General features: G+C 39.5%; 1 long non-coding RNA gene across 1 annotated transcript; it reads right to left on the bottom strand.

Moving 5' to 3' along the window:
- Positions 1–2094: 2094 nt before the first annotated feature.
- LOC137850633 (uncharacterized) lies at positions 2095–16908 on the bottom strand. The gene is made up of 3 exons (XR_011092695.1): positions 16414–16908; positions 3291–3437; positions 2095–3123 (listed from the first exon to the last, which is right to left on the bottom strand). It is a non-coding gene; the product is annotated as an uncharacterized lncRNA (long non-coding RNA).
- Between the last annotated feature and the right edge of the window lie 5662 nt (positions 16909–22570).

Here is a 22570-nt window from a genome sequence, read left to right as displayed (position 1 = left end):
ATGAAAACTCAGTTCCAGTGGTCTGGGTGCTATGCTCCAGCTGTTGAGCCATACATTTCCCGTCCTCCTGCTCCCAGCCTTACTGCTGGCTTGTGTGATTCAGCTGCTGCCTCCTGTGGTGACACGTAACAACCAGGAATTGCCAGAAAGAAGGGAGATCTCTGCAAACAAAGCTGTGCCATGTGTGCCCTGCTTCATGGAGGGTTCTCGCAAGTGTTGAGCATGAAAGCAGATCATACAGCAAAGCTGATGTCCGGATATGGAGAACCAAGTTCAATTGCATCTCATGGTCACAGAAGGGAAACAAATGGTATGTAATGCAGTTGTTGCTGCAGCAACACACGTCAAAACATGGGATTTCTTTACCTCTCCCCCCCACCTTCTTTTTGTTATTAAATTTTCGATGAGAAACCCAACCATAACAACTGTATTTAATTTAGATACATGATATTATTTATACTGCTCAATAAAACAATTAAAGCTCAAGAGCAATTGATTTGTATTCTCTTTGTTTTAAAAGAAATAGATAACTCATCATCACCAGGTCAATTTGTTCTCATTGCAGAATTCAACAGGGGTGGGAACACACTTCCACCAGCATTGGACCCTCCCAGGGCATGGAAGGCCTTCACACAGCTAAATGTCTTCATGCGGAGCAGTTCCAGGCTACTCAATTGCAATTGTGGAGTTGCTGGCATGGTGTAGTGAGGCATGAGCAAACAGCATTGCATAGCCTCGGGACATGTTTTTGAAGCCCTAAACCAAGAGGTGAAGAAAGAAGAGTAAAGACGGTTCAAATAGCATTCCTCTCCCACTGATTTTATGTGCTGGGAGAAATCTATCAATGGTTTTCTCCCCAAAAGGCTATGGTTCCTCCCCCCCCCCTTCTTTCCCCCGGCAAAAGGCTTTACCATCAATGTTGCTATAGAAAAAGGAATAGGTATTACTGAGGGCTTTGCCCTCAAAATATGCTCACTCCTTCTGAGGAGAGAAGTGGACAGACCATGCCCTGTTGGGTCAACACATCAGCTCCAGAGATCAGAAAGCTAAACCAATATGATCATAGCTGAAGTGTCTGCGCTGTTCTGACATAGTGCTGGAAACAGGCAACATGACAGAGATTTGGAAGACATGCAGAGAGCAACTCCAAAGTAAAGGCACTCTACAAATAACTATGAACAAATACATCACAAAATATATGAGCCAAAATTATGATTATAAAAGGGAATCTGAACCAACAAAGTGTTCTGATTTTTTCCCTGATTGCTCATTAAACTCTGCTATGTTTATTTGGAATGCCTCTTGCTACCACAGAGGTAAAAGAGCTAAACACACTGAAGTCAAGGCATACTTTCTATTGATAATAAGATTTTCCATGAACGCTCAAAGTTATTAAATAAAACTAAAGCCTGTAGAATCTCCTGCCTATTTTAATACCAGGACCTGTATTATAGTCACATACAGTCCTGGGACAACAGGCCCATCTAGCCAAGTAGATGGTCTCCAGCAACAGCTGTTAGAGTAGATTTGGGAAAAGACAGCATAAGAAGAAGTAAGATAAATATAGGATGACTTTCCCTCTGATAGCCTTTAAATATTCACCAGATGCTGCATTTCCACAAAAGCCTTGAAATCATCTGAACTTAACACCAGCACCTCTCTTTCAGGCAATTCTGTTTTCCATTCCTCATTCATTCAGTTTAGCTTCCTGACACTGAATCTGTCAGGTCCCAATGAGAGATGTTTAGGTACGCCATTAAACAAATCCAAGTACAGTGTAGTCACATACCCTGATGGGGCTTTTCTTCTTACTTCTGCCTTTGTTCTATGTGCGGGTCTCCAAACCCAGAGGGCTGTAAGTACTTCCCTCACCTTTATCTTGCTGAGAAACAAGAAGGGAAGAGGAGAAAAAGCCTCCACCAAATCCTCTCTTTCCTCTTCATACAAACTGCCCTGTGCCTGTCATTGTCATTTATGTCACCTGTAGGCTTGGATTGTTTAGATACATTAATGTTGCCATATAAAATGTAAATGCAATAGCACACTACAGTATAGAAGGGGGTGTTTTCAGAGTGAGTAATTCAGAACTGAGTATCATTTTCAAAGTAGAGTTTATTATTTGGCATAATGTATAATTATGCAACTGGAACATTTTTTTTTTTTCCCCACATTGACAGAGATAGGGCCTGCATTTACAAAGATGAAGGGAAGCCCCAAGTTTTCATGTTTTTGAAACAATTGAATATAAAATATAAATTTTTCAATTTAATTAGTACAGCCATCTTAAAGGCAGTGTCAGGGAGAACAGGCCAAAAATCTCAGCTGAAATACATTGGCATAAATTGAGAAAAAGGCAGTGCTGTCAGAGATTAAATAATTGCAGAGGTGTAGAAAAACCTAAGAATATTTATAAATGCTACCCATAGGGACATAGGCACATACAACTGAAACTAATAATTAAAAAGCACCTAAATCTGTATAGTCTACACTCCAGTTTTGAGAAGAGGAATATATAATTAGAGAAACAACTCACAAGCATCCTTTTTGTCTCACACTAATCATCTTAGCTCAGATTCTTTCACAATGTGTGAGCTTCCTCTCATCCATTTCCCAAAAGAATATTACTCTGCAAACCACCTCTGACTTCACTTGAGAGATATGATAAGATTTAAAAACACAGCTAGATAGGACAACTAAGATCAATTCAAAGTCACCATTATAAGACTCCTTAGCCCAGCCCAAGAGACTCTCAACTCCTAAAACTGGGACAACCCCAAGACCAGTTAATTTGAAGTGTTCTATAAATGTGTGTTCTGTGTTCAACTGTTTCAAAGTTCTCTGTATTTAAAGAATAGAGATTTATTTGTAGGAATGTTTTATGTGAATACTCCATTGCCCCTGCTCACACGGGAACAGGGATATTTGTGACTCATTATCTACCACTGATTGTTCTGCTTTAGAAGTTTCAGACATCCAAGCTGAACCAACAGTAAACACTGGATGTAAAGAAAATCCTGTAATCAGAACAAACAGACTGAAGAGACCCATCGGTCTGAAAACTGTTTGATCAAGCTACTTGGTAAAGTCTTGCAGACATTGGAAGAATCCAAAATGTGGATCAACCTGCAACCGGAAAACAATGTCCCTCAATTAACCGATAAATCAACCAGACTTCCCTAGCAGGTTTCAGAAGTATCTTTACTTGAAAAGTACCGTAGCAACACTAAGGAGATGCCAGAATCCTCACCTGGAGCAGACCAGCATCTCCTTTCACTACGCTTTCCCCTTACCTGAAACTTGAAGTCAGCACAGTGGGACATGGAGCCCCTATTAACGCAGCAAGTTGACTTCTTTCCAATACTCCCTGAGATACTATTCTGCCATATCACACAGTCAAGCTCTCCTCTTTTGGTGTATTGTCTCCATCCATACAGAACCTGCATATGTCAGCATATGAAGAGAACAATTTCACCTTCAGTCTCGAGTGATTTCTGCTTCAGCTGACCAGACTGAAGAGAACAGTTTTGCAATGCTTAACTAGCAGGAGCATCACTTCTCTCATCTTCCATAGAAGCAAGATTTGTAAGCAACTGTCTGTTCAGCGTGCAAACACAGAATAAGCTTAATCATCCCAATTCCAAATACCTCTGCTTTTTTTTTTTTTTTTTAAACTGTCTTTCTTAAACATATCCTCCATGCTGAAAACATTTTCTTTAATGAAGCCAGCAATGGGAATTGTTTACTATTTACTAATAAATCTTATTCCTGTATAATACTTGACATGTGGAATATGTTCTAGCAAATCACACTTCATTTGCATGATATTAACTGAAGCGTTAAGTTGATCTCATTAAATTGGAATGCTGCTGTATCGTGTAAATTAATGTTGGTAAAGACCTTGGAAAAAATTTCAAGGTTATCTACCTAAAGTTTTAAGCACATGCAGCCATGCTCATGAACCCTGGTAGAAACACCCTCTGCTCTTTCTGATGAGGGTTCAAAGCACCAAATGCATGCATGAAGTTAGAGGGAACTGTAGCTGCTTTTGGAGCAGGGAGACAGCCCACAGGACAGACAGCAATGGCTTTCAGGCTTAGAGCCCTGGAATCTGTGGAGTGAAGTTCAAATGCCTTTGTTTATTTATTTGTTTAATAAATCTGGGCCTAATTTCAGTTGGGTAATCTTGATTAAGGTGACCACCTATACTGTACTAGCCTACTTTTGCAAGTGTCATCAGACAACATGGTCAAGAGTGGGAGAAAGCAACTCAAAAGTAAACTACTGCTAGTATTTTGCTCATCTCATTCCTTACCAAACTTTCAATTTATATCTCCTCCTTATGAACATCATCTCTCACTGTAGCTGTTTACATGCAATATATTACACACACACACAAAAAAAAAACAGAGAGCACCTGAGGATAAAATGTGTATTCTCACTTTTGACAGTAACTACTGTGGTAGGAGTGGAATTGATGTTTTTCTGTAATTGGAATGCACAACTCTAAATATTTACCACTTATTCTATCTACCTCCACCCCAACAGTTAAGCACTATGGTTCAGACCAACCTGCCAATTATTATATCATTATGGCATTGATTTGCATTTTCACTGCAAGATTCAATTTTAAAGTGAAAGAGCAAAAAAAAAAAAAAATCCACAATTATTAAGGTAGGAAATTGCATCTTTCAGGCATAGCAGTTGCTGCCACTAGCCTTATTCATTCCAAACAAGTGCAGGAAAACTCTTTGCCTCTAAAACATAGACATATGGGCTGGCTTTTAGTCTGTTCCCCTACCACCCCAGGAATAGTTTGGGCTAAACGCTGATGCCCAAAACAGTCAAGTAAAATGCTCTCCTTGTGGTCTGCTACACAATTGCTACTCCTTGCTGGCACCCTCAGGTTAGCATACAAGTCAGGAGGAGGAAAAAAAAAAAGTTAAAGGACAGTTCTAGTAAGGATGACAAGGAAGGTCACATTGACACAGTGTTATTTATTTCCATACTGCTTTTTTTGCAGGTGGGACTTGATGTAGCAGGGCAGATCAGAGCGTTGGCCTTCTACATCTCAGATGAAGGGTCTGAAAAATCTGGCTATCATCTGCTCTGGTCTTTCTCCCCATTAATTTCAAGTTTGTTTGTTTTTTTAATTAAAACAAACAGAAATAAAACAAAAAACAAAATTTTGCTATTTATCACAGAATCAGAGTGGTTTGTGATGGGAGAAACTCAAAGGATCATCTCATTCCAACCTCTGCCATGGGCAGGGACATCTCCCACTAGATCAGGTCACCCAATTTATGGCCTGGCATTTTCCAGTGTAATGTTAGTTCCCAAGTTATTTGCTACCCAAGGGACAATACATCAATAAAAATTGGATGCTAAACATGCTAGGGAGCTGTACCTGTTACAACACATCAGCATGATTTGCACTCCCATTGATCTGATCACAGAGCACTCACGCTCATGTTTCCAGGATCACCCCCACCAGGAGTTCATTTGCACCTCCTGTGCTTCAGTTTGTGCCTATTACCTCTCGTCCTTTCTCTGCGCACAGATGAAAAGAGACCAGCTCCATCCTCTCGACACCCTCCCCTCAGATATTTATATGCACTGATGAAGTCTCCCCTCAGTTTTCTCTTTTCCAGGCTAAACAGACCCAGCTCTGTCTGTCCTTGGGGCTCCTCCCCAGCCCCTCCCAAAATCCAGTGCTATGTATTCCAAGAAATCTGAACCACCATGGAAGGGTTTCTCTGTTCTGCTTACTATTGTATGCAAGCTTCTTCCGATTACAATTTTTTTGCTTTACTACAGGATATTCTAGACCAGAAGCTGAACCTGATCCAAAAATCCTTGCATTACATGGCCTTGATTTTTGAGTTTCAGACCTGAAACTCAGAAATGGACCATATTCAATGGGTCTGTACATATGACTTCAATGCAAAATACGTATACTTCAATTAATGGAGATTAACAACACTGACATTTTAAGAAATAAACAATCCAGGTTTGACTGTAGACATCTTTAAACAGACAAAGCCATAAATAGCATGAAGTTAAAGTCTTATCCTTCTCTCAAATCACTTATATACTCTTTCTCACTGAAATGTAAAGTAATACTAATATTCAAATCAGTAAATTTACATGATATCAACAAGAGTCTACAAAAAAAAATCACAGAATCATCCAGGTTAGAAGAGACCTTCAAAAAAGGGTCATAATGTGTAAACCAGAAAATGTTAATTCATTACAAAATACATCAGTAATACAGGACATGCATTCAAGATACCGTATGGCAATAGGAAAGGAGTGCTCAATACGCAAGGAAGTTGCAGCTGCTAAAAGCCACATTCATACACATTACCAGATTTCAAGGATCTGGTTATTTTCTGGACAAAACTTTCTGCTGAGGTTCTCAGGAGAGACCCCAAGTCCCATCCTATCCTACCAACCTGAAATTCCGCATCAGTGGGTAGTTCAGACTATCAGTAAGACACTCTGAAGCAGAAAAAAAATTGTCTTCCACTATTTTTCTAGTTGTTTTTAAAACCATGAGGCCAAAGTCATGCTCACGTGCACATGCAGGTGTGCAGGACCCTAGCTTGGAGCAGTAAGGAGAAGAACTGAGAATAGCATTTTTGTGTTCTGTTGTTCCAGGGATGAAAACCATGTTTTATTGTTCCACCTTCCCCAACATCCCCAGTCCCTGACATATGTGAAAACTACATAGCATACTAAGATACTAGAAGGTCACATAGGAAATTACAGCATTCAAGGAAAGGTAAGAATCCTTCCTGCAAGTTTCAGATGAGTGTTACAGACCTCTTAGATTTTGTCTACGCACACAAATTTGTACCAAATCAATTCAGAGTGGAGAGTTTTAAGCATTGATTTAAGCCGGAATAAATCCCTACAAATGCATTGTTTAAAACTGGAATATAATGCTTCAGTTTAATTCAGTGAGCTACCAAGATCAGCTTAGTCAATATTTTATTTATTTTGACTTAAATACCTGAAGACACCTCTGCAGCACGTTCAGCACCTAATATACTATTAACAGTGCATTTTAAAATTCAACATCATAAAACAATCAATCCAGGGAAACTCACCCAGCTGCCTATTGAAAACTGCTTTTTCCTTTTTGTCATTTCTGAAGTAGACCTTCGCATGCCTAAGGAGCCACTTTCTGAAAGAGGTTTTGCAGCAGATCAGAAGCTCAGTGAAACCTACTCTAAGACAGATGTGTCAGCAGCAATTTAATTCCAGTTAATTAGGAATTGCAAAAATAAAACGGTCTCAGCTGAACTAGCTAAACTTGTATATTCAGCTTTTGAGAGCAAATGTGTCTAGGATGGGATAATATTCCAACTTTTTACTGAGATGCAAGTGGCTTTTAGATAATGTGCAGCCAGCTAATGAATAATCATGCTTATCAGAGAATTTAAATTGGCTCTAGTGATATCATTCCAACTAAATAGATAATTTGCTTTACATATGAGCTTGATATTGTAAAACACCATAGTTACTACTGCATGAATACGTTACTAGGAAACACAGGCTTTGTAATTACTCATCTTAATTATGTCTCTATAATCAAAGTGAATGCGTAAGTTACGCAAATGAATTAAAAACCTGAAGTTTTATCTCTTGGTCTATTAATAATAAAATATAAGCACTTGTTTTAACAACTGTTATATCTTGAAGACAGTATTATATAAAGAAAAAATTTAATGTTAACATAAAATTTAGCAATATCTTGAAATGAGAGGAATAACTGCTTCTTTCTCAGTAGTCCTGACAGTTAGAGGACAGTTTTTCTATTGTCTGGTGAGCCATCAGACCTTACATGGGAAAATTCCCTTGCACAGTCCTTCTTCACAAGGCTAACAACATGAAAATGATAGAGAAGCTCCAAAGCAGTGCATTGACTCAATTGTTGCTCCAAGAAATGATTTTTCCGTTGGCACAGCTACCCCACATCGTCTCAACATCTGCAGATTCTAGTAGAGGAAAGCTTTCTGTCCTGATGTCAAACATGAAGTACTGCAAGTCTGTTTTTTTTTTTTGTTTGTTTGTTTTGTTTTTTTTTTTCCTTTTAGGAAAGCTGAGATGCAGATGTGCCAAAGCTGAAATTTTCAGTGTCACCTCAAGGATTTGCAGACCCAGGTACCATTTATTTTTGATTCAAATCAAGTCTTCAGGCCCCTCTAGGCAGCTATGAAACAATCTCAGCCTACACAGCAGAAGCAGAAACAACAACTATTCTTTGTCTGCAGAAAATAAATGTGCCCTGAGCATATCAAAAGTCAATCTTCTTTCCACTGCCACAGATGCTAATCACAGTTTTGCTGTCTGAGTTAAGCAAGAGGCAGTGCTTGCCTGTACCACACAGGGAGCACAGAAATAACCAAGCAGTTACTCAGGCAGTTCAGTTGGGCTTCTTCAGTGCACGATGGGGTAAGTAACCAGCAACACCCATATTTGTGTGTGCTACTGGGGGAAGGCCAACACTCTTTACTCGTACTAAAGATTTACATCACAGAAGTATCCCAATACAGTGTTAGCATTCTTCCTGAATATTATAGCTCTTCCACCTTTTCAACATGCAATATTTAGCTTTTGCAATCCAAACTTACCCCCCAGCAGGATGAAATATATGCACTTGAGAAACAAACTCAGCTATCAATAAACCATTGTAAGCACACAATTTTCACAGAAAACATTAAGTGTTGAGTCCTATTGCTCCTGGTGTAGCCCCCCCAACCTGCCAACACCACACAACCAGCCCCGTCACCTGAAGCAAAGCATCCCCCCCATTGCTTCCTGATTCTAAACCAAATAGTAGAGTGCCACTATTAATGGAAAAATTAAAACAATGTTCCCCGAATTCTAGAGTTAAAGTTAAGATCAAGGGGAAAAAAAAAAATCAGCTGTGGTCATTTCACCTTTAAGTTCTCTGCCAAGTGTTACCCACTTTGCCTGATGGAGTTTTACATTACACTGTATTTTAACCATCAGTGTTTACCTCTGATACAACAGCCTTCCAAGCCACCAGCTCATAATCTATTCTTTATGACCTCTGCTCTGGGATGTGGAACATAGAAGAAATACAGGATGTAAAAGGCTCCTAACTATCTCCTACCACTCCTAATTTTTCTTCATTAGAAGTCCTCATAGGACATGCAGCTCTGCCATGATGATATATCCCAAACTTCTCTAGATTAGACTGGTTACACAGATATTCCCCACTTCCAATACACTTTATTTCAGAGAAATCTGTAGTTTTGAAGCATACCAGCACAAATTGAAGAAGTTCATTACTGCTTTAATGTTGAGGTGGTAAAGGAAAACGGAATAGTGATGAAAACTGTACTCTTCACACGAGCTCCACAGAGTGAAGTTCTTTGAAGGGCTGAGCTCCATGGCAGCAGGATACACTGGACGGTGAGGAAATTAATGGGATACCTATGCACACCTCCTCTATGCTCTTTGAAAACACCAGCATGAGTTCATTTGTGGGACATATTAAAATTTTCTATGCTATACTGAGAATCAGGCTTTAGGAGTTATGACTCAGACTCCTGTTACACGTCACAGATTCTTCAATTTAAAGCTAACATCACAATTATATATCTATGAGGACTGAAACTGTGGAAAGCATTATCTTGCTGTGGGATAACAAACTTTCCCTATGCATTTTGGACTCATGCCTTTTCTAACCAAGATATACCACAGGTCAGAAGTCCATGGAGACATGCAGTAAAAATGATTTGCTACAAAACCACTAGCACGCCATTAAAGGTGGCTTTCATTAGGTCTGACCACTGAGTGAAAACTGGAAGAAGGATTTCACCATGAGGCCACTTAAAAATGAGTGTCAGAGTGAGGCCCTTTTCTTTTACAGCGCTGACAAATATAAGTTGTTAACCTTGAATTATATTAACAGAAGTTAAAAAAAAAAAAAAAAGATTTATTTACATAGTTCATATGTGGTTGCAAAATTCTTTTAAGTAGGAGTACTCTGTGAGGGTGTTAAGAGAGACTTTATAATTAGGTAATCTCATTAGTGCCACAAAGGTTTGCAAACAAAATCATTTCCTACCACAGTTGAAAGCATCAGTAGATTGCCTCTTGAGACACCAGAGAACATTGCTGCTTGTCTTCAGAAAGCATAAGCTGGTTCAGTATCTTTTGAAAGCATTTACCAAATGTAATGAGGAGGGCATGACACATTTCTTGGCAGAACAACTCTAGAGAATACAGAGGCCAACCTTCAGGTACTCATTGGAATTGCACCATCTAAACTCATCCACAGGAGACCAACATATCATCAGCATAGTCAATCACTACTACCAAAAAAGAAAGATTTCTTTTTTCCAATTTGCTTGTATTTCCTTGACTGAGCATAATCATTGTAAACACTGTTTGCTGCAGTCATTTTCTAAAATGAATATGCACAATATAATAGTCAACCGTTAGGAAGATCAGATATAAGTGGGTTGTGTCTGCTATTTCAAGTCAGCTCTTGTCACACAAGCAGACCTGCCAGTGAAAGTTCTTCCATCAGATTTGCTTAAAAACAGCAGATAGTGTAGAAGGTGCTACCCCTATCATGTCTTCCAGTGCCTCCCTGGAGCAGCTGCCTTCTTGTCCCACCACAGCTGATTTCTTAAGAGGGGTTTTGCGTGGGTCTTCATGTAACATATTCCATCCACTGAGAAATATAGGCAGTTTAACTGATCTTGATAGGGACCTAAAGCCAAACTTGAACCATGGGCCAACCATTATAGATGAAGAAGATTAAATTAGGTCAATCTAGGGTGATAAAGACTATGTCATGATAACAGTTTACTGGCCTTTCCATGAAAACATGAGGTTTTGCAAACTGCGTTCTCAAATGCAGGATGGAAAAAGAGAGGAAAGAAGCATGAGGTCTGAATACTTTGTAAGCTGGATATATATGTATGGCTTATACCATAAATCTGGAGTATACTGATGCAATCAGCATTGGTAAATAATTTCTTTCAGAACTCTACTCAGCAGCAAAAAGGAAAGCTCTGCTGGTGTTCTCATAACTCCCGCTGCGCTAGAGGTGACATTAAAAAACAAAAAGACAGATCAACAGTGGCAGAAAGTGTCAGGCATTATAAACAGTGGTTATCACAGTTAAGAAGTCAGAATGAAAGTTTAGTGGTAAAGTCACTATAGGAGCTCTGTTTCACATCTGGACTTTCGCCTTACAATAGAAGAGAAAACAAACAAGCAATCTTCAACTATCCAGGTACATGAGGTAGAAAGATTGCACTCTTCCTTTGGGTTTAAAGGAAAAAAAATCATACAATAAACTGATACAGTTATTCTGCATACACAAATCAGATAAAGCAAGTCAGGTGGTGGTACATACAAAAAGGACTAGTATTTAGTTATTTTTAGGTAAGCTTATTTGCATGCATATGCAAGGGTGGCAGGACAAATCAAACGTTGCATATTTGAGCTTCAAAAAATAATAATCTATGTACTGAGAACCACACGAAGACATCAGAAGCAGTAAATGCAGCCATAAGGAGGCATAAATCTATAAGGAGCAAGTTAATTGGAGTGCTAAATAGCAGATGATGTAAGATTACTGGATGAAGGAAAAGAGCACTAAAATGCTCAACTGGACAATCAAGTGGAAGAGAATAAAATTTAAATACTAAAATAAAGAAAGAAGAGCAACTACACAACCATAACATATGGGTAAGGAAGGGTAAAAAAAATAAAAAAATAATAAAAAAACAGAGAGACAACTACAAGACTATTTCAACTACAATCAAGGAAAAAGATCAGAAGAATTTCTTTATGCTAGGATTCTCTAAGACAAAGCATATCAGCTGAGCTGTCTAAAAGAAGAGAATGCACCATTAAAGAATGCTAAGCAAGTGAATGTTGATATGAGAGGGTACAACATGTTTTGATTTTGATATAGAACAAGAAAAAAGAAGAGGGATAATAATGGGAAAGATAAATCTAGGAAGAGAATAAAACCGAGACAGATTGTGAAGTAAAAGAAAAGAAAAATGACAATATAGCTGATGGCAAATGAAAAAGAAATAAAGAGTTACCAACGTGCTGAGCCATAATGTCAAGTCCTAAGATATTTTTGAGGTAAAGTCAGATGATTAATAGGAGAAGCAAATTAGGGGACATATAGTAGTATTTTTGTGCACCTTTCTCTGCTTAGCTCAGATAAATAAATCTACCCAAGTACTATGTCTCTACTATTTACAAAGCCTCTGCAAAATAAAGGGAAAGAATACTTTCTTGGCTGTGTGTATATATCTAGGGCAGTTGTTCAACTAGATGAACAAACTACATTGGTGAAATTTCCCTCTAGTTTAAAAAAGGGGTGGGGAAAATCCACTCTAGCCTTGTTCAACATCTTCCATGTACAGCCAAGCAAATAGATACTAATTGCTCCCTCACTCGCCAAAACCAACCAGAAAAAAAAAAAAAAAAAAAGTAAGGTCTTTACCTGAAAACAAATGTTTTCACCTCAGACAAAATGATCACTTCCTGATTTTTCTTGTTATTTACATCAGCATTGGATCATGGTTAGTCACAGCATATGCTTCTACAGGAAACACTAACAGAGTCTTTCCAAAAAGTGCAAGTTTTTATTCATGAACGCACCTTTCCCTAGCCAAGTGCACTCAGATCAGATTAGTATTTTGTTGTTTTTCCCCACCCTGCACCCATATTTTCCTTCCTGAAACTGCTTCAATTACCTTCACCAATTAGATGAACAAGTCTTCATCAGCAACTTACCATGGTTCAGATGACTGCTTCTTAATGAGCCTCAAGTAGCTGCTAATATTTATGTTATTAATTCCCGCTCCAAAATAGTAGCATGACTTCTGCTTAATTTCTCCACAGGCAGTATACCATTTTCCCACACATCCTTTCCTTGGCCACATCACTCCCTCTCAACCTCACCACCAGATGATTTCCTAGACCTAACTGGACCTACACCAGACAGGTGGAGTTCAAGCTTCCTCCTGTTAGTTCTATTATCAACACCTCTCATCCTCCTGTAGGTTTTGCATCACACCTGAGGCAAATGCCAGTGCTGGCATTTTACCTTGCAAACCTGGCCAAGTGACACGGTACTCGTTTCCCTACAATATACCAACCTTGTGACAGACACAGTTGTTATTTATCAGGAACAATCCTACTGTTTTTTTTTTTTTTTAATTTTATTTTTCTGTTGCTTTTAAAGTAACAGTTTCACATCCTATTCCTTCCTGTAGCTTTTCTTAATTCAGTGTAAAGTTCGTGCCTTTTTTTTTTTTAAATCAGCTACGTATATTAAAAGCCATACTTCAGTATACTTTCTATTGCATGTTGTACAGTATATTTTACCACAGTGAAAAAATTCTACGCCTGTATACATGTATACAGAACAGTTAGAGGCAACAGAGGATTCGCTGTCTGCGCAAAGTGGAACATATTTTGTTAAAACTTTGAAGTACCATTATGTTAAGCAAAATGTATCATGATGCAGAGATTAAAATGCATTTTCAATTGATTCACATTTCCAATTAAATTTATGGGCAGCAAAGACATAATGATATTATCCACAAAATTGTATCAGATATGATAATAGCACCCAACTGCATCTGTGCTGTAAAAAGTATAACAATAGTGCACTATCACTGGTTCTAATTACCTCCTATCCTTTAGAGAGTGGCAGGTGGCCAATGAAATGTGGATATAAAACCAGAATATAATCAGATGAAGGGAGATGAAGCTGTTATTGGCTTTTAGTTATGTAAATTAAGAATTTTACTCAACAAGTTATTTAGTCATCCTGATGAGTGGAAACATTCATTTGGAAGACTAATTATACAGTACTTACTATGATTAGAACACCCAATTGTACTTTATACTCTTTGCAATGGAAAGATCTTGAATTACATTAAGTTAGCGGTGAGAATGAATGGTGCTTATTTCTTCCACAGGAAATCTCCAAAGAAAACTGAGTACAGACAAAAGCAATTGGCACCATGGTGAACCTGTAGGAAATGCTCTCTCTTCTAAATTGGATCTCTTTTACTCTGCCTTTCAGACCTACTTTGAGTCAATCTTACACACAGATGTACCCAACTACTAGAAAGTCTTTCAAATGAAGCACAAACGGAGGTCCTGATCACTTGTGGTCTCTTGAGATCATAGAATGGCTCTGGGTGGAAAGGACATTAAAGACCACCTGGTTCCAACCCCCTTCCATTGGCAGGAATGCCACCCACTAGATCAGGTTGCCCAAAACCCCATCCAAGCTGGCCTCAAAACACCTCCAGGGATAGGGCACCCACAGCTTCTCTGGGCAGCCTGTGCCAGGGCCTCACCACCCTCTGAGTGAAGAATTTCCTCCTAATACCTAATCTAAATCTCCCCTCTTTTAGTTTAAAACAATTCCCCCTCATCCTGTCAACATCTGTTTGAGCAAAAAGTTGTTCTGCATCTTTTTTATAAGCCCCCTTTACATAATGAAAAACTGCAATAAGGTCACCTGGGAACAGACCCACACTCTTCTTGTGCTGGGAATCCCAGACCTGGATGCAGCAGAACTCCAATTTGGGCCTCTCAAGAGCAGAGCAGAGGGGCACAATCACCTCCCTCTACCTGCTGGTCTCTCCTCTTTTGATGCAGCCCAGGATGTAGTTGGCCTTCTGGGCTGCAACCATGCATTGCTGGCTCATGTCAAGCTTTTTGTCCACAAGAGCCCCCAAGTCTCTCAGCACAGTACATGACAAGGATCACGGTATTAGTTCATATCCTACTAAGATTCCATAGCTGCTAGGCTGAGCAAATAGCAGACCTGTTCCTTCTGCAAATATTTGATTGATGTATAAAATAAACTGACTTATACTGTACCCAGCACCATCTCATGCTTATTTCATGCAAACATGTACTTCCTACCAGAAATACAGAAAGGACTATTTTTGCTCAAATTTTGCTAAAAGGGAAAAGCCTATATTATGTTTATTGCTAAATGCTCTGTTACTAAACTACATGAGTCATTCAAAGAAGCAAGAATAATAGCATTTTATGATTTAACAGGTTGGTGTGTCATGAAATGAATTACACAGGTGTGTAAACTGAACATGAGCCACACAACAAGAATGATTGATCAAGATGTTTTGTGTAGATTTCATATGACAAATAAAAAGTATTGTGATAGTACATCTTCATTCATACGGGAAAGAAATAAAACTTCTGACATACCTGACTAACACTGAATATTGTGGAATTGTGACAGATGAGAGAGATGTGGGTAAAGATAAGGAAAACAAGGGAGTATACAGAGGTTTATGTCCCCAGAGAACAATGATTTCTATCAAGACCACTGTGCCAATTTATACTGATTTTTAAAAGAAGATGTTAAAATACTTTAGACTGTAGAATAAGAAATGCTAACAGAGTAAGGAAATTTGTTACTTCTCATTACCTTGTGTAGTTTAAATACAATTATCCTACTTCATCTTCCCACTGACAAATACAAATTTCAAAAAGAAAACATTTTTCCATCTGTAGGATTCTATAGAATCATGTAATGTTTTTGTTAAATAGTCATAATTACATTGCAACTTTTTTTAAGTCATTAGCCTTTGTCTTCCTATCAGAATTGCTCATGTGAATCAACACTTCAATCAAATTTCAGATTTTTTTTTTCCTAGGTTTTCCCCTCTGATTTTTTGCAGAAAGAAGTGAGAAGGTTTCCTAGTACCTACTGTCTGATTAATACATCCAGCTTTTAAGCTTGCAGCAAAGGTGAAATAGAAGTTGTCCTGATTTACAGATATTCTCTCCTCTCTACCTTTTGTATAAGTCAACATATGACAGGATTTCAACTCCTCCACACCACTTCTTACTTGTTTAGAATAAAGAAAGCCTACTTTAGTATCACAACACTGTTGATGCTCACTTTGTCTGGGAAACACTGCCACCTGCTCACTCCAAGTTGGGACTATGAGAGGCAGAGAAAGGATCTGCAGTTCTGCTCTACATGGCATCATGACAACACCATCAGCCCATAAGCTGCCAGTCAGAGGAAGGATGCACGGCAGAATCATGGCAGGAAAGCTGAGGACAGCTGTCCTACTACACACGCAGCTGACACAGTCATGGGAAGTAAGTTTGATTACAAGGTGGGAATGGGACAAACAGCTTTTGACTTGGTTAGTGACAATGCAAGAGACCTCTCTCAGAATGCCGAAGAAATATCGTCAGAAAGTACTACAGCCCTTACAGACAACAGGCTGGTGATGCTTATCATCTCTCCTCTGAGTCCATTACCCAAACTCTGTAAGTAGCCTCACACACATGCTTCCTTTCTCCCATAAAACATTTAAAGAACAGCATCACACCTACCCAGACTGCAGTGTAGGGTGCTTCCATAGGATGCTCAGAGCGTAGAAGTAAACAAGTCATTGGACTGTCCCCAAATGTATCTACACAGGAGTCTTTTTCTAGGCCCCAGCATGCATAGGCTCCTCTGAACTGTCCTACAGAGGGGCCCTAGGATCCAGGGCATCCACCCATCTAACAGGGCTGGTAGTGTTTTTCCATCTAAAGAGCAGTTGTAGGTCTCTATAACGGGACACAGCTGCTGGATCCCACACAAAGGGTGGTCATCACATGTCTCCAAGTACATGACCTCCATCTACCTCCTCAAGTTCCCAGTGTTGCTCATCGGTCTTCTTGCACCCAGAAGCAGTTGTAAGGTTAAGCGTCTTGTGACTCCCACACAAAATTATCTGACACTGGAGAGACTTTCTGTTCAAAATCTTTTTGATAGTATCAAGCACAGCAGGATGTAGGGCTGAAGACAGGACTACAATGTGAGTCCCAGATTCATCCAGGGAGCAGGGCCAGAGACAGGACGTGCAGCATAACTCAGGCCTGACCAATGGTTCCCAGCTGAGCTGAAATGGGGCACCTGGGCCCAGCGGTGGAGGGCCCAGGTGAGGCTGGTCAGCACCATTAAGGCCTATCAGTGCCCTTATGGCCCTGACAAACAGAGATTAACTTTAAAACCATAAAACAAAAACAAAATATGGATATTGGGGATATCTGGAGGCGAACTGTGTAGAAGAGCAAGACAGTGTAGTTGCATTCTGCCTCACAGCTCTGACAAAAAAATAAAAAATAAATCTTTTAGCCTTAATCTTTTAATTCTGTCTTGAACTGAAGAAAGACACATGAATAACTCAGAAAACCCTCTATAGAATCATGTCATTAAATAATAATCCCATCAGACACAATAAACATAATACTTATCTATTGAGCTTGCATTCTACCTCAAATAGTAACTTTAGGGTGAACAAGCTAAAGCTGAATCTCAGAGATTTTCCAGTTCAGTGGCACAAGACTTGCATTGAAATTGCATCCCTGAACTTACATGTTGCTCCTTACGATAACTACCAGGCCATCTGCCTGCTAAGGCTCCCTCTTTGCTGCCTGAAACAACAAAAGGAAACAGATCTGAAGTTGTGTAAAAGTGGTGACCTTTTCAAATCAAATATAAAAGGAGCACAAATAAATTGACATATCATTTTTGCTATGCATTTATTTCTTGTCTCTCTCTCTCTCTCTCTTTTTTTTTTTTTTTTTTTTTTTTTTTTTTTTTTTTTTTTAATAAAGAAGGAAGTCTGAAGCCGATCTAAGACATTTTTTGATTTTCCAAATCAGAATGGTCAGATCTGGGTCAAACTAAGATTTTGTTTCTGAACTCTCAAAATCCTTGGGAAAGGCCAGAGTCAGACCCCACAGTTAGAGGACTTCTCTAGGTTTTTAGCAGAACAGAGAAAATCTGTGATCCAGCTGAACATTGGGATATTTGGATTTGGAATCAAGACCAAAACTTTGCAGTGTAGGCTATAGTCTAATAATCATTTAGGAAGATTTTACTGGTATCTACAAAATCGGAGAGACATCTCTCGTAGCCAACAGTTATCTAAAGTTCCTTATCTGAAGTTCCACCTATTTCAAATACTGTTCCTGCTCTGACTTTCAGGTAAATAAAATGGATGTTCTACTGACACCAACAGGTAGAAATAAGAAATGTACCATGTGTCTGTAGACAGAAAACAGGAAAATGATTTGCAACCTGCTTCTTAATTATATATTTGCTCACATCTGTGTGCATCATTTGTACTCCAAGGGAAGAAAAAAAGAATAAGCGTTCAGTAGGTCAATTATTGATATAAGAGTCTGAGCAAGCAACTGCAAAATTCACTACGGTAATTTATTTGCATGGGTCAATGGCCATTGACTGCCTGAAAATAAATGTTGATCACAGTGATAGATTTCAATGCTATTGCTATGAACATATATTAATAAACACAGCACAGAAGTGATTTTTGGCTCTGTGGTGGAAAGGACAGGTAATCAATATCCTTGTGTCCTTGCACAGGCTGAACTTTGTACTTGGATTATGCTAATTAAAGACTAAACAAAGTGCTGATGTTTTCATATAATTAAGAGATGGAGGAAAATAATAAAGTGGTAAGTGGCATTTGTTGGTTATTTCATGCTGAAATGAGCAAACAAAACATCTAAGCCATTAGAGAAAAGCAACACTTGTTGTTTGCAAGCACCCTCTTCTGTCCTATTTCCACTATATGCTTGTCACAAGAGCAGATTCAGCACTTTACTCTGGAAACAGCCATGGATGAGAGGTTTGGATGTTTTTTTGTACAAGAGCCCAGAAGGCCTGGACTACTGTTTTGTTTGAACAGGTGGCCAAGCCATAAAGGTCCACTCAGCCTTGGATGTTTCAGCCAGACCAAGCACTGTTTTTTTTTATTTAGACATGTGAACCTCCTCTTCAGATAGAAGCAGGAAAAAACAGATTCCTTGGCAGCCTAACCCCACTTCCTTCCCTTGGTTCACATCCCCTCACTTCCTCCCCAGTATTTGGACTTGCACAGTGGAGCTGGATGAGGCAGCTAATTAGACCGAAATCTTACCACTTGATTTGGTAGGGCTGGGTGCAGCTGGAGCAACTCCCCTCTCTCCATGCGCTCTCACAGATGTCACAAAGCTGGGAAAGGGACCACAAAACCAGGACAGGACTCAGCAGCCTGGACTTGAGCAAACGTGAACTGTGGTGGGTCCAGCTGGCGATGCAAACTGCAAAGGAGTAAGGTTAAATATGCATCTTGTCATGTGTAATCTGTTGTTCTGTGAAATGGTTGAGTTATAGTCACTCAGAACAATGACCAACGCAACAGGTATTCTATTACACAATTTGACTGCTCTGTCTGGTCCTTACGTGAAATGCCTACATTATTCAGGTACTTCACGAAATACCTGGCATTATTATTGCAGCCATACTGTGAAACCAGTCATTGAGTGAAATGACTAAAATTTCCATTCATTTGGAGAACAGATGCATTGTAAAAGTAAGTCCTAATTTTCTGAAATGATATGTAGCATTCTATGGGACTTGGGGTGAGTAAAAAGACTACACAGCATTACAAGTAGGTATAGTAGAAATAGTTTTCTTCTCCTTTTGAATTTGAAATTCAAAATAATCAGGAACTAGGTATTTTGCACAATATTATATTATATTCAACATTTTCCTGATATAAGTAAAAACCTTTACCAATTCTAAAAATATATATGGTTTATATATGGACAGTAATATGGCTTTTTTTTTTTTTTTTTTTTTTTTAACATACAAGTCCTAGAAAACCTTGCATGCAAAATAAGAAGTTTGATTACATACAAATATCTACAGCAAAAACAGCAGATTCGTAGATGATTCTAGGTGAATCTGGCTTTTAAAGTTGTAATCTCAGCTCTATACCTACACATGAAAGTGGACAAAGTGGCAGCTGCTATTAAACTTTAGTTTATCTTCGAACAAGCTGTTTCAAATGTGAATACACTTAGACAGGGCTGCACCTGGGTGGTAGCTACAGCTGACACTAACCAGGTAGTAAGTGTGCTTGAACTTCCATTCCTTACACAGAAGAAGGCCATTTTACTCTTGCTTTGTGCTCCATCTTGGTTTCTATGATGATTCCATGATTAACCTGATAATTCTTTCACTGTACAAAAGTTTGCATCCTTTTCTGAGGCACAGAACAATGCCTTTCCAAATGAAAACAACCATTATTTTTCAACGATCCTGGGAGTCTGGAGAGGTCCCGGTAGACTGGAAGCTGGCAAATGTTGTGCCGATTTTCAAGAAGGGTCAGAAAGAAGACCCTAGCAATTACAGGCCTGTCAGTCTCACGTCAGTGCCTGGTAAAATCATGGAGAAGATGGTTCTCGAACTTACTGAGGCGCACCTGGGGGACAAAGCAGTCATTGGTCCCAGCCAGCATGGGTTTGTGAAGGGTAGGTCCTGCCTAACTAACCTGATTTCCTTTTATGATAAGATCACCCGTATGGTGGACCAAGGGAAACCAGCTGATGTGATTTTTTTGGACTTCAGCAAGGCTTTTGACATGGTTTCCCATAGGATCCTACTGGACAAAATGTCCAGCATACAGCTAAATAAAAACATCATACGATGGGTGAGCAATTGGCTAACGGGCAGGGCCCAAAGGGTTATGGTGAATGGCGCTGCGTCAGGCTGGCAGGCGGTCACTAGTGGGGTCCCTCAAGGCTCCATTTTAGGGCCGGTACTTTTCAATATTTTTATAAACGATCTGGATGTAGGAATAGAAGGTATTTTGAGCAAGTTTGCTGATGACACCAAACTTGGAGGAGTTGTGGACTCGAATGAGGGTGGAAAGGCCTTGCAGAGGGATCTGGATAGGTTGGAGAGCTGGGCGATCACCAACCGCATGAAGTTCAATAAGAGCAAGTGCCGGGTCCTGCACCTGGGACGGGGAAACCCTGGCTGCACGTACAGACTGGGCGATGAGACGCTGGAGAGCAGCCTAGAAGAGAGGGATCTGGGGGTCGTGGTAGACAGCAAGTTGAATATGAGCCGGCAGTGTGCCCTGGCAGCCAGGAGGGCCAACCGTGTCCTGGGGTGCATCAAGCACGGCATCGCTAGTAGGTCGAGGGAGGTGATTGTCCCGCTCTACTCTGCGCTGGTGCGGCCTCACCTCGAGTACTGTGTGCAGTTCTGGGCACCACAGTATAAAAAGGACGTGAAGCTGTTGGAGGGTGTCCAGAGGAGGGCTACGAAGATGGTGAAAGGCCTGGAGGGGAAGACGTATGAGGAACGGCTGAGGGCACTGGGCCTGTTCAGCCTGGAGAAGAGGAGGCTGAGGGGAGACCTCATCGCAGTCTACAACTTCCTCGTAAGGGGGTGTCGAGAGGCAGGAGACCTTTTCTCCATAAACACCAGCGACAGGACCCACGGGAACAGGGTTAAGCTGAGGCAGGGGAAATTTAGGCTTGACATCAGGAGGGGGTTCTTCACAGAGAGAGTGGTTGCACACTGGAACAGGCTCCCCAGGGAAGTGGTCACTGCACCGAGCCTGACTGAATTTAAGAAGAGATTGGACTGTGCGCTTAGTCACATGGTCTGAACTTTTGGGTAGACCTGTGCGGTGTCAAGAGTTGGACTTGATGATCCTTAAGGGTCCCTTCCAACTCAGGATATTCTATGATTCTATGATTCTATGATGTAAAAAGTACTGACTGATATGTAAATAATAGTGGCTATGAAATAAATCAGAATTGAATCAGTTAACTATTTCTCTTTAATTCTTTTATTTTCTTGATACTTCTCTATACTCAGGTTTTTAACTTTTTTTTTTTTTTTTTTTTTCCTCTGAACTGAACCACAGCAGCAGGCTAATTGGCCTCCTAGTGGCCCCATCAGTGAGTGAGTTTTAATTCAGTTGCTGAAACAAAAAATAATTTTTAGTCATTCAGGATACCCCTCTCCTCCCCAAAAGAGTTGAATTTTTCCTGAATCATTAATCTTGCTACTATCTGCTTTTATTTTCTGTGCTAGCTTTAGCTGCATTTGACCTTCAAGTTTAAATTAGAAATGTGGATTTTCCAAATGTTTTTCGGTTCTCTTTTTCACTGAAACTAGAGGTCAAATTTAAACTGAGTTTATGAATAGTTTTGCTTGGCTTTGAAAGGGACTTAGTTGTCTCAGAAGACTTGTTTCTGCACCAGTAGTAATACATATTTTCAAATGAGCATTTTAATCCTTGCTGCCTGATGACTGATCATTTCCCCAAAAAGTAATAAGGTGACTGAGGTTTTACAAACACCTACATTGCATGAGTTGTAAAGTCTTTATTTTATTGCCTGTGAGGATAGATTTAAGTCTGTGCTTAAAGACTACACTTTTGTCTTTATACTTTGAATTAATATTCAAAGTTTGTAGTTGGTGCTCTTTAATATTTGCTGTTTATTTCTCCTGTCAAGTGACTGTACATATTTCAAAGTACATTATAAAGCCTGAGTACAACATAGCATTATCTATATGTATGCAAAGTACCCTGTACATTTCCATATTTCCATCAGGTAGACTGGCAGGATTCACAACAGCTAAAGCTGTTAGAAGGATAATAGATTTCTTATTCTCTGACCACTTTTCCCA

This window comes from Anas acuta, chromosome 2 (assembly GCF_963932015.1).
Source record: "Anas acuta chromosome 2, bAnaAcu1.1, whole genome shotgun sequence".
Taxonomy (NCBI): Eukaryota; Metazoa; Chordata; class Aves; order Anseriformes; family Anatidae; genus Anas; species Anas acuta.
The sequence above is the reverse complement of the archived record's forward strand: the minus strand, read 5'-3'. Positions and strand labels throughout refer to the sequence as shown.